Source organism: Bombus affinis, chromosome 14 (genome assembly GCF_024516045.1).
Source record: "Bombus affinis isolate iyBomAffi1 chromosome 14, iyBomAffi1.2, whole genome shotgun sequence".
Taxonomy (NCBI): Eukaryota; Metazoa; Arthropoda; class Insecta; order Hymenoptera; family Apidae; genus Bombus; species Bombus affinis.
Genome location: NC_066357.1, coordinates 1,257,581 through 1,270,847, shown reverse-complemented (window position 1 = coordinate 1,270,847; position 13,267 = coordinate 1,257,581). Strand labels below are relative to the sequence as shown.

The window sequence follows — 13,267 nt, the reverse complement described above, 5'->3', positions numbered from 1 at the left end:
GTAAAATGAAAAATCGTTGAGATTAGTGTGCGATGAGAGTTATTTATGTTACGAGAGAAGGTTGGCCCCGTTTGAACGAAAAAGCCTGAACGCGTTCTTTCATGGACGTTGACCTAACGGGTTAATCGGGGAGCATCGATCGATCACCGAGCAATGAAAGCCTGATTGGTAATTGCTCGTCGATAGCAAACACCACCTACCTCTCTTTATTCGCCTTTCTTTAATAAGAAACGCCGAGAACATGGTATATTCATAATTATATTTTAACATTACTATATAGAAACTTAATTCGACTTCGTGCGTGAAATTTAACATTTGCTCTCTCTTACTAAAAAGAAAAAAATTAGCAACTAACTGTTTTCAATAACTATCCGTAGAAATTTAAAGAGCAACTGTCTTTTACTCCTCTGATCACGAGCCCCACACTCCGCTCAATTCCATCTGTTAAATTGTTCTGTTTGTGGAACAATCTTAAAGTATGAGATCAACGGACAATTTAACGTTTCCGAAATAAACTTCTTCTACCGAGGAACTATTCGATCGGAGATCAAACGTTTCTAGTATTCGTCTTAATAAATACGCGAATGTCGAGGATGAAATATCTGCTCTCCCTACCCTTCCCTTTCTGCTGTTCGATGCATTTGTCATGCAGTTGCCATCGCTCGGTAGGCGTTCGCTTTCATCGATTATGCATTCGAATTTATATTTATGAAGCGTAGTAGCTTCTCGTATCGGCGTTCTAATAATGGATGCTGCTATAAACCTCTCGTCAGGGTCGGCCGTTGCATGTCGACGTACGCTGCCTACTCTCTGTATCGAGCCACGCGTTGTCTCAGCTTCACAGATTTTTCCGTCCATGTTGTCGTGCGTTTTGCGGATCCTCCATCGGCGGGCCGTCCAACAAACGCTGTTTCCCCACGTGGCCGGATGTTTACGCGCGCCTCGATTCCTCGAGGGACAGAAGGAAAGGAGAGAAACGTTCTCGAGCAGGAGGATGTCTAGGAGATCCACGCAACGATCGAACTGACATCGTTCGTTTCGAATCGAATAAAATGATCTTTACGTGGAAATCGGATCATCTGGTGAATCCTTGATATTCGTTAAGTGAATTTAATTTGTTATTTCTAATAGAGGAACGAAATCTACGGAACGAGGAAAGATTAGGAATTGGGCAAATTTGACCTCCTGGTCGACGTTCTAGGTTAACGCTAGGACCACCAAAGTGGTCTAAATTCGCAATTCTTTTATAGAAAGTATGTGCTCCTACGATACTCTAAGAGTTAATCGTTATTCGTGGCGATCGCCGTGAGCGTTGACACGCTAGGCGAACGGAAGCCACGAGCTGCTGATCAAGTAGAGGCAAGTGACCATTCCACAACAGTGTTGGATCCCTTCGTCGCCGAATAAATTTGCCGGCGAAACCGAAAGTATTGAAGGAGAAAGGCACGCTCTCATGCAAGAAACAGCCCCGACGGGAGGTCAGGAGAGACCAGACGAGTTTTTCGCGCGTTCCGCCAAGAATCGCTCGTAGGTTCTTTCTTCGTGGGAAGAAGCTGACTTCTGGAAGCGACTGGTGGAAAAATGGCTTGGTGTTATAGAATGTTTGCCAGACTCTCTCGTCAGTTTCTACTTCCCTTTTGGCGAGTTGGTTTTCGCTAGATTCATTTTCGAGTCAAAAAAGACAGAAAAATAGCATTGAATACATCTCGTACGTTTCTATAGACTTTCCTTTTTATCAAAGTACGTGGAATTTACATCTACTTATCCAATTATGAAAGCGAAAATATATCTACATTTAAGTACAAAAGTGTAAAACAACAATGTCGCAAGATACAACGTGAAAGGGTTAAAGGATGATCGAAGAGCGTGTTCACTGACAAAACCCGACTCTTTCTCCGGTTTCTCTCCGAACGCTGGACCGATACGCCAAGAGAGCCAGTTCGAAGTCGTTGTTTCGAGGCAGTCTGTTGTATATTTCATGAACGGTGAGTTTCCATCCTCGTCGGTGTATCGGGAGAGAAGGACAAACTGGAGCGCGTCGCTGACGTGGTACGAACCACGCACGATGCCATCGTCGTACCGTTTTATTATACGTAACGCTCGCGTCTGCGGAAAATTGCGTTTTTTCACATAAGCTTTACGCCACGCGATAGGGGTGATTACGCCGCATCTCGTGTTTACGAACGCTACAAACCTTCTGCTACCTTTGCAACCTTCTACCCTCTTCTTCGCCTCAGCATCGTCTTTTTTTCTAAATTTCTTTTAGAGAATTTTGTTAGCAACTTCTCTATATTCTGTAACGAAAGTTCATTTCCAAGCTACGTCCGCTCACCCGAATAATTATACAAATTAAATTACCGTATTATTACTGTTCCAAGTTTCGGTTTTCATGACAAAAATCGATATCGAAAAGTCGCGGTTTTCGAATGCCACGGTTTCCAGCACAAAAGGGTTCGCAGCGACCCGACTTCCACCCTTCGCCTCTCTTCTCATCAGATAGATTCCATTTGCCTCTCTTGATGTCACCCTATCGTTCTCCAAGCCTGTTTACCTGTCTCCTCTTCGGCTGGCTGAGTCGACCCACACACGATCCACGCTTCAAGGTTCCGCTTGCGGATCACTTGGCAGACGGTGCGAACGCGCGCGCACACACGTGTGTCGTCCCCTCTTTTACTCTCTTCTTCTCCCGTTTGCTCCGCGTCGATTGCACACTGCACCATTGCACCGCGGGGCCATTGGCCTCTCTCCGCTCGGTATCGTTACGCGTGCTCGCTCGTTTCTCGGCGACACACAGCTCGAAGCCGAAAAGCACCGTGCTGCGAGAGCGCGCTTTTTTCTGCACCTCTCTCCTCCGCGATTTATCGCGAGGCCATGCTCGTACCTCGTATTGACTCCGCACGGCATGCTCGCCTGCGTCATGCGCGAAACGAGGACGGGTCACCGTGTCGCGAGCCGATTTTTCCTAAGTGTATGTTCGTACGATCGGTTGGAATTGTGGCTTTCGCACGAATACCGAAGAGATAAGTATTGGTTCTTCCGTGCAGCTACCACGTTCAAGCCACCTTGGGACCAGTTTTATTTCTTGCTGCATTTCGTATTAGCGACGCGGCAATTATTCGAAAAACGTAGAATTTCTAACGGACTTTTACTCGAATTTCCGACGCTGCATGATCTTTGTCGACTTCGTGTAAAAAATACAAATATCGTATCCTTTACAAGACTTTAAGGTTCTCCGTGTGTTATTTGACGATTCTACTCCTTCGAGGCCTTTTATAAAATTACTCAAATTCGTAAAGCTGTATGAATTTCTACGGTTCTACATGAAAAATTCGAACATTATGCATAGCATTGCTTCTCTACTACAAAATATTTCATTAGATTACTACAATTTATACGGACACGTGAATTTTCACGATTCTCTCTGCCAAAATACACAAATATCATATCCACTCGCATAGCATTGCTTACGCGTGTCTTCTAAAATATCTTGCATGGAATTCCCCGAATTCGTCAAATTATGTGAATTTCCAGGAATCATACATCTCCAGGGAAAATACAAATATTCTGTCCTATTGCAAAGCTTTCACGATTCTCCTACAAGTAAGCGCGCCGATTAATTGCTCCGTAGTTTCACCGTTAATCAATCTTCCATCACGTACCTTGTAACGGTGTCCCCGGAATGAAGCCGCCGTTAATGGAGTCGAAACTCTGCCTAGACCCTCGAGCCTCCAAATTTAGCGAAAGCGAGGAAGCAGGGTTCCCGTAGGCGATTAATTAATTTCTATCTACTGCGATCTTGGTCTGTCCGAATCGCGAGATTCTCGTTTCCTGTGCGCGCTATCGGCCTACCATAAATAACGCGAACGCAGAAATAAACGCGGTATCGGGCCAGTCTCGCTCGTCTCTCGATTATGCATTAGCTTGTACACGCGCTCAAGCTTCTCTCTCGCCTGTATCTCTATCTTTGCTGCGTCTGACTAGTATCGTCAGTCTATCCACTATCTACTTACTGCCGCTGGCTCTTTCTCGGTACACGCGGGAGAGGGCTGAATTCGTAGGAGGATCGACGTCAATGGAGATCGCTGTTTCGAATGTTCTACACGGAATCCTTTTATCACCAGTCCGCGTGCCCGCCCTGAAAGAAACTACTGTGCACGTGCGTCAATGGTCGCGTTCCGGCGTACCGTTTTATCAGCGATAGCAATATCACCCCCTTGCTTTTTCTTCGTCGCTTTCCTCCTCCATTTTTTCTAGATCATAAGGAACGCATTCTCTTTTTATTCGTAAGTAGCAATTTTTAGGAAAATTTGAGATTTCCTTCTAATGTGAAAATTAGAACGTTTAGAAATTATTGAAGGATTAACTTCCGTCTGCCACGGGCGATGAAACAAATAAAGAATGAAATATAAGATTCTTTATACAGTATAATAAAGATCAACGAATTCGGTTTGACACTTGCTGTCATTTTCATGCGTGTACTCCGATTTCAAGTCGCTGATGCTAATTTTACGTTTACTGTTTTTCTGCTATGTAAATATCGTATAACTACGTGTTTCCTGTTCCCCACTGCAATATGTCGCAATAACTACGCGTTTCCTGTTTTCCAACATAATATAGCAATTTCAATATTGGGCGGTAATACACAGCAAAGTAAACAAGCGTTTTGCTTTTTCAATCCTCTTTATTCTGTTTTCTAGGTCTCCCGCATTCGCGAAAATTACTCTTATACGATTCAAGGAATTCGAAAATTACGATTCTCTTGCTCAACTGTCGATATATTACGCGCGTTAATCCGTGTCAGCGATCATCCTTAATCCAAGGTGTAATCAGCAGCGTATCCAAATGCAGCGCGACGCGAAGGACGAGGCGTGAAATCGCCTCGTTTCTCGAGGTGTTCCCGGTCAATCGTGGATCGTTAAAAGAGATCGACTAACGTTACGGTGCGTATATTTCCGAGCGACCCAGTTGCATAGCGAATGCAGCAGCAACCGGTCGTAGGCTGTAGCCTAGCGTTGGGACTGATACAGCATCGATGCTTGTCGATATCAACTTACGAATTTCCCGATCCTATATCATATTGTAATTATCCATTTCGATTTTCACAATCCTCCCCATACTCCACTCTATTTTTGTTTCTTTTTTAATATTCCATTTTTGAAACGAGGATTTTATTTGGGTCTTTGGAGGATCTTTGTATTTGCGCGTGTAGGTTTGCTTGTTAACACGCAGCTGCGTTTGAAAGATATAATTTATGAAAATATATTCTTAGTCGCGCACTTGCATAAATATATAGCCAACGTAAATTAAACGATAGAAATGTATATCAATATAAACTAAATATACGCTTAATTCGTATCAAAAGGGTTAAGTATCAAATTGTTCGAACGTAATCGATACGTATTGTATCAGCTCCATCGCTAGTTTCATCACGCGCGGGTACCGTTGTCGTCGCGACACGTACCAAGCTTTCTCCGTTTCTTCTTCATGTGAGCAGTTCGTTTCCTGATTAAAACGAACGGTCTGTGCGCCTTGTCCAAGTCTTTTCAACGTGCCTTATCTCTGCCGGTTCGATGGATCGGAGAGCAGCCTCGAAATTAAGGCATTTTTGTCCCGATAACGAGACGATCATTAACAGTGACCCACGACTGGGACGCGTTTTAAATTGCTCAGACGTTTTACAGACAGGTTTGCCTCTCTTTGCTAACAGGGACCGGTTTCCTAAGCCGATAGTGCGCAACAAAAAGACACGATTAATGGCGCATCACTGGCAGTATCGATGGCATTCGGAATCCTCCGTTGTGCTCTGGCCTGGATTGGAACCTCGCGTGACGATTCTTACTTAGCTGTTTGGAAAATAATTGACTTACGACTCGAAACGGTAACTCTGTTGTATGCGATTAATACCAGAACTGTCAACGCTTGTAAAAGATATACTATCGTTGGCGAGTATATTTTTGAAATATATAAAATCATTGGAAATATACAAAATATAGTTCTTTTCCAAGTAACGTTTTTGAATTTAATTCGCATTAGGTAATACAACATTAATTTTAAAAGAATAATTTTAGCTAACAAGAATTCGACGAAGAGAATAATTAATCAGCGCGAATAAAAGATCGACGAATATGTTCAAAATAATAAAATTGTCTTCCGGAGACGTCCAAATTACGCAATTCGAATCAACAGCGTTGGATTAGGTGTGGAGAGGATACGAACATCGATGGTTGCGAATGAACATAAAGCGAAGAAACAACGAAAATGTATGAAATTTCTAATTTTCTGATTTCCTTGAGAAGTTTCAAGCGAATTGATCGGATATTAACAACGATTATGAAAATACCCATATTCAAGGAAATTTATTCCGGAGATCGTACGAAATATTTTTGCGGCGTCGAAGGGCACAGGCAACTTTTAATTACGCGATGTTCTTCGCGAATGGAGGGAAAACGAGAGTCTACCGTGAAGCCGCTGTCAGCCGAGGGGAAGACAGAAAAAAATACAGGATCATAAAGCATCCGTGCAATAAAGCTGCCTGCAACAACGGGCAGGCAACATATTTTAAGAAATTAATTTGTCGAAGGACAAATTGCCTGGTTTCTCACCGACGTGGACGCGCGATACCAGCGACGTGAAAAAGAGAGAAGCGAAAAGAGAGGGGAGAAAGTTTAACCTCGGTCGGTCTCTCTTTTCCTTCTCGTCTCTCACTTGTCGGCCCGCGGAAGGGTAGAAATCTCGCGGGTCCTGTAGAAGAGGGACGAAGCAGCGGGGCCACGCGGAAACTTCGTTTCGGCTAATTTACGCGCTCGTAAATCTCGCGGCGCCGCGTTGCGCGGCGTGTAGCTGCCCGAGGAAAATAATAACGAGCCGCGATTTGTAAAAAGAGGACCGCCGCTTGATCGATGCAAAGGGGACCAACTTTCTCGAGCCTTCGGAAGGAGGGGAACTCTGAGACCAATCGTTCTTTTCTTAATTTATTATGAACCAAGCAGAAAAAACATTGAACAAGCAGAAGTTGCACAAACGCAACGTTATTCCGAAACGCGAAGTAAGTTGCGTGTTGTTCCATCGAGGTATAAAAAGTATATGTTAAAAGCGAACAAGAGCTTTACGATAAGAAGAATGATTTATATAGATTAGCTGTAAGAATATAGATAAGACCTTGAAATCCCTAACGAGTCTTTGTCGCGATTAGAACGCTAAAAATAGAATTCGTAAGTTATCGCATTATCATTCCACGAAACACACGCATTATCCGTCTGACGCGATTCACTTTGTATGTCCCTAAACAACCATTTTCTCCCTTTCTTTGGCAATGCTGTCTGTTGGACGAGAGAGCGTGTTTCATAATTTATTACTTAGAAATTATACATTCTCCTTAAAGTAGAGGAGCGTATCCGTAGAAAAGAATAGGCAGACGAGTTCTTGTTTGAATCGTATCTTGAGAGTACAACCCTCTAGCAATCCTCTGAGAAGATCTTCACGAAACTTTGTTTTCCCACGATTCTATTAAACTTTGACGAACAATTAAAACACCGCGAACACGCTCGTTCTTTAGCATACTCTTATCGTCTTTTAGAATAATTATCTCCACGAAGAACCAAAGATATGATATTTCGTATTGACAAGTAAACGAGAGAGAGGGAGCATTTGCACCCCTGATTTTTTGTAGGGTGAAGAATAACAGGCATGGTCGTTCCCTTCCCTGCTATCTCTCCAGCTCTCGTGCGTTCGTTGCAATTAAAATGTAAATTCTTCGCATTCGCGCGGATATCAGATCCCGAACAAAACATCATGTTTCATCGACGGGATATGGAGCGGCGGGGATGGCAAGTGGAACAAATATTTGTTCCTCAGACTGCTGAAAGGATACCGGTGTCGACGGAATAATTATTTGTATAATATCAAGATACGGCGATATTCAGGGACACGAGGGGCAGAGGGCGCAATTCTTTTACGCGAGCTTCAATTCTTCCGCTACGACGGACGAAGAAGTTAATCTCGGTGCTACGTGGAAATGAGCTGCTAAGGGAGAAGTGGAAGAAAAAGAGGGTTACACGCGAGAGTGTTTAGCCATCTCGCGATTGATTTATCGTCGCGCTCGTGCAATTCGAGCGCGTCGAACGGGGACCAAAGAAACCAGCCAGCTCGACCGTAGAATGTTTCTTCCCTTTTATTTCAACGGTATTTATATACCGTGTCTTTGAAATGTTTCGCACAAGATCGGTGCAACGGTGGGCGTATAAACGAACTCGGCTTATATTTCTAGGATCTTTCCTGGTATTGCGCTAGACTTTCTATATGTATTATGGATACAATCGGAGAAGAAGAGTTTAAACAGAGATTCGTTTCGTGCTTTGAATATTGGAAGGAGCGCTGAGTTACGCGTATTTTATATATTTTTAAACAACTGTTCACCAATCACGGTAAACAACCACCAGTTTCCGTACGAAGACTTTTATATATTTCGTATTCTATAATTATGCCGGAATTTGAAATCCTTGCGCGTTTAAATTTCTAAAAAACGTCTAACATTTTTGCGCAAGCTTGCCGAGATTCGTTATGAAAAATATTTCGAGATTAACAAAGTTGGAGACACCCCGTAGAGGGTTGTGTCAAAAGCTGTTCGACTCGTGGAAAGAAACGGAGACGCGCGTTATTTATGCCTTTCTGCCTTTATGGATATGGAACGACAGACCCTCGCTCCACCGTCCGCTCGTTTTTGCCTTTCTTCGCTGCGTGTCGTCTCCGCTTTCTTGGCTCCCCTCGTCGAATCGCACGCCCGAGGGAAAGACGTGCTTCTTCCTCGCCCGGCAAATGTCTAATCGGCGACTAGCGTTTCGCGCTCAGCTGACTTCCTTCGGGACTCACGGTCCCATAGATACGTCCCCGGATTTTCACGGCAAGAAGAAAATGAAAGAAACGCCGGATAAAAGTAGCATGATACTTCTCCTTGCTCGTTCGAGCGAATAGTCTTTTGCTCCTCCGCGAGATTCCATTTCGTTGCAGATGGAAACATCTTCGTAGGATTCGTAACGTCTCGTCGCTTGACATTAGTCTGATTAATGGAAATGTACTGTATGCGGAGAGATAGCAAGTAAATACATACGTAGTTATAACACAAATCAAAGAAGTTACAGGATGTATGTAAATTTGTATCTTGCTTTAAACGATTTTTCTCGAAAATAACCATAATAAATGACCAACGTTTCTTTTTGCTAATTTTATTAATAACCATCGTCCATGTTGAAATTCTTTTTGCCGTTACTGCCAACTATTATCGATCGTGGAATTCTTTTTGCTTATTTTCGATCATCGTGATTTATTTGATCCAATTTTCGATATATATTTATTTCAGAGCTAATTGTAAAAAGTAAATTACACGTACGAATATTCTGTTACGTACCGAAAACTGACGAATATTCTGATATCCGGACCTCGAAGTGCTGCAAAATTCTTACGGCAATAAAAGATAGTGTTTAGTCATAGTGAATCTGAAAAGGACTAAATCGAAAAGTTCGCTTCCAAATTTAAAACTTATCCTGCGTATCACCGAAAACGCAGCCATAAATCGTCATTCGTTCCTTTCTAGCTTGCAGAGAACACGCTGAAGAAGGAAGAGAGAGGGTCAGAGTCGGTGATAAAGAGTCCGTGACGAGCGTGATCGTCGATGCCGCGCGTAAACACGCGAACGTGCGTAACGCACGCTCTCTCTCGTAGCCAGCGGCTTTATGTGGCACAAGGATGCAACTCGTCTGGGTCATTACTGTATCGCGTTCCTTCGATCGTGTCCTTCTCTCCTCTCTCTCTCTCTTTTTCTTTTTTTCTCGCTTGTACACGCTCGGTCGCTCTTTGGCCCGGTCGTGTGATGCATACCTAATATGTAATCGCAACGACCGAATGGAGAGGGTGGTGTGTGCGCGCACATTGCACTTTCGTCGAAAAGTTCGATCTATTCCAAGTCGACGAGAGATTTGTGCTAGAAACGCGTCCCTTGGACCGAGTTTAACAAATCATCCGTATCTCAGATATTACGATATCGGTTTCCAAGGTACGGCAATGGCCAAGTATTTTAACGTTTATGAACACGAGGTACGTTTGAGAAAACCAACTAATTATAATTGCAAATAGCGCGCCTTGCATAATTATTTACGATTAGTAGACATAGTCCTTGTCAAGAAAAGTAGAATTTTATGTAGGAGTCTACCTAATCCTGTTATTTCTACTACCTTGGAATTTTTACGTGCCAATCTCGCTTTACGCTTAGCAAACATCGATTCGTAGAGATCGCAGTTGTTAATCGGATTTCATAAAACGTACCCTCCAATTCCATTCTTAATCCACGAGGACGTCAAAACCCCTTCTCGTTTTCCACGTCATCCCATAAACGCATTATCGTTCTACGACCGTTTTTTCTCTAACCCTTTTCCGACATCGCATTCATCGAACGAGTTTTCGAAGGTAAACAAGATATTTCGAGGAAGACGCGAAAACAGCGTGGACGCTTCCGTGGCACGTTAGGCGAGGGTCATCGGAGGCGTACGCTCGAGCGAGCGACGATAGTCGGAGCGGAGCAGCGTGATAACGGGAACAAGTCGCGCGGGAGAATACGCGCTCGACAACTCGTTTGCCCGGAGAAACGAGGTGCACAATGGGTTTCATTGTGCGCCCAGCGAGCAAACAAGACAGCCTTGTGATAGTGCCACGAAGCCGCAACACGCGTCACTGGAAGCATAGCAACGTAGACGCCCGCCGATTGTGAAAGAATCGAGACGAACGTTTCGTCCGCCACGTAAATTTTTCGATCTGCTTTATTTTTTCTTTTTTTTTCCAGATCGCAGGAGCAAAGAAATTGATAGAGAGGACAAGTAGAAAATAGCAAAATACAAGTAGCGTGTTTCTCCGAAATTACGTCGATGCCGTCGTTTGACGTCCGAGATATTTTTCGCTATTTTCAACTCCATGATTCAATGAATCACCAAGATCTACTTTAGAGAACCATTATCGTTCCCACTGGTATCCACCCCTGTGCCATCATTTATACTTCCAACGTCTCTGGCGAAGAATCACCATCTCTGAATCGTAAAAACGAAGAGAAACAAAAAGTTGCCAATCTTTTTCCCATACATTATACAGTATGCTTCTTGGTCGGTTGATCGACGACGAGCGTTGTCTTTTCTACGAATCGTTAACGATTCCACGAGACGAGAAGGCGACGAAGAATCGTCTAGACGAGAGTATCAGCGAACGTAGAGACGAGCGATTCGAGAAAGAGAAAGTTGAACGCGATAACGTGAAAAAGAGCGAAGACAGGAAAGGAAGAAAATACACGCAAAACGTTTCAGTCGAGTTCTCGAAGGACCACGCACCGTCGCGTCACGTCTTTCTCTCTTCTCTGGTTTCTTTTCCACCAAGCGGACGAAACGAAGGAGAGCAATAAATCTTGCAATAATCGCGACTCGCGTTCCTCGTGTCCCTCGTTCCTCTTTCTCTCCACCTCGACCTCGTCGTCGCCGCCGCCGCCTCGTCCGCCAGCTAGGCTGACTCTCTCGTTGCGGCAATGAACCGAGTCAACTGCTCGAAACACCCCCGCAATTGCGCGCACGACGATCGCGTTAATTCGCTGCGTTGACTCGCCTCGAGACGACCTTTGAGCGGAGAAAAAATATCAGTCTCTCCAGTTGTTCGATGTACGCTTTTACAAGCCTAAAACATTCCTACAGCTTTTCTTCCTTCGACGATTAAACCTTTGCGAGAGTAATGAGAAAATGGTAGACCAAGGGAACTTTTAGCAGCAGATTGCCGAGTCAATTTTCTGGATAGAATTTTTCCGATATTGACCATCCAGATGTATCGAAACGCAGGATACCGTTAGAAATTGATATACTCTATGTACAGTCCCATTCATAAGTACTAGGATAGTCACGAAAACTTAAATAAATTTGACTAAAACGAGAAGGTAATTAATAATAGCGATTTCAAATTTTGATCAGATAATTATGCAAGTAAGGTCCCAATCCGTGACCAATTAATGAATAACCGCTATTAGCGCTATTTACCGAAAGGACCACTTTTTTGTCTGACCATCGGTCTGATTCCCCTCGCATTAACTAAATCAACACGCGTCACTCAAGAACTCTAAAAAATCGTCCTTCGTCGAACACTTGACCCTGCACGTCTACTCATCGTCTTCGAATATGCATATATTCCTGGTAAAAACCTTGGAAACACAGCCTGGAAATAGCCGACGATGGTCTCGTTCAAGCGATCGAAGAGAAAGGACTTGGAAGGCAGGCGCTGGGCAATTCTCGATGAAACGCGAAGCGTAACACTCGAGGCTCGCGGTTTTAATTTATGCCTAGAAGCCTCCATTCATCCGGTGTAATTGCGAGTTGGTCGTGGATGGTTGGCTTGCGTTCGATAGGCACGATTCGATCGACTACGAACGGGCATTTGCACGCCGGTGTGTTTGCACAGCTAGACCAACACGTTTCAGTCTTTGCACGAGCTGTTCTCTCTTTCTTTCCTTGTCTTTCGGTTTAGCTTAGAGAGAAAAGGGCAGGGAGAAAACGGACGAGGCTCTCGAGTGTGTACTCGACGAGACGCGTGAAGTGCATATTCCGTCGGCCGGCTGTCCATGGCGAGTCTCGAAGCATCGATCGTTAAACCTGCCGCTTCTCACCTAGTCGGGTAGCTTTCCTTCCAGAAAATACCGCGTCAGTCGCGGTCTTCAGGCCGTAGCGTAAGGTCTTCTTGAGTACGGCTCTTCGATTTATTTACGCGGCACTGTTTGGAGAACGCACAGGATAATACGAAAGTAATGCAACGAGAGATAAAAGATCATTGTAAAAATCTAAGGAGATGTAATGTTTCGAGGTACGTATTTAAAAAATAAATAAAGTCGCGGCATCTTTTTCTTGTTGTTGCTGAAGTAATTGCAGAACGAAGAGTTCAAATCCTTTTGGGTGATATTAATTTTCAATTTCTTTGGAAAAAAAGATGTTACAAAATAGCCAAGTATCGCGCGACAAGGGAAGCTGAAATAGACCCTGAGATCACGCGAGCATCTCGTTCGATGAAGCGTGGAATTTGACGCGTTGTAACCTGCAATCTCGACCAATTAAAATTCCCATCCACCGGAATGCCAGGAATGATTAAATAAACGACAAAACATCGCGTGTTCTCTTTTTCGATACTACTGTCTGTGTATCACTCATCGATATAATATCGATCATCGTCAAGAATGAAGCAAACCCCAAAGCCCTTATCC

At 43.8% G+C, this 13,267-nt stretch overlaps 2 protein-coding genes across 4 annotated transcripts in view; one reads left to right on the top strand and one right to left on the bottom strand.

Annotated features, from left to right (window-relative positions):
* Positions 1-13,267, top strand: part of LOC126924178 (headcase protein) — a 168,243-nt gene that overhangs the window by 81,781 nt on the left and 73,195 nt on the right. The gene's annotated exons all lie outside the window — the stretch shown is intronic.
* Positions 1-13,267, bottom strand: part of LOC126924195 (astakine-like) — a 303,996-nt gene that overhangs the window by 252,337 nt on the left and 38,392 nt on the right. The gene's annotated exons all lie outside the window — the stretch shown is intronic.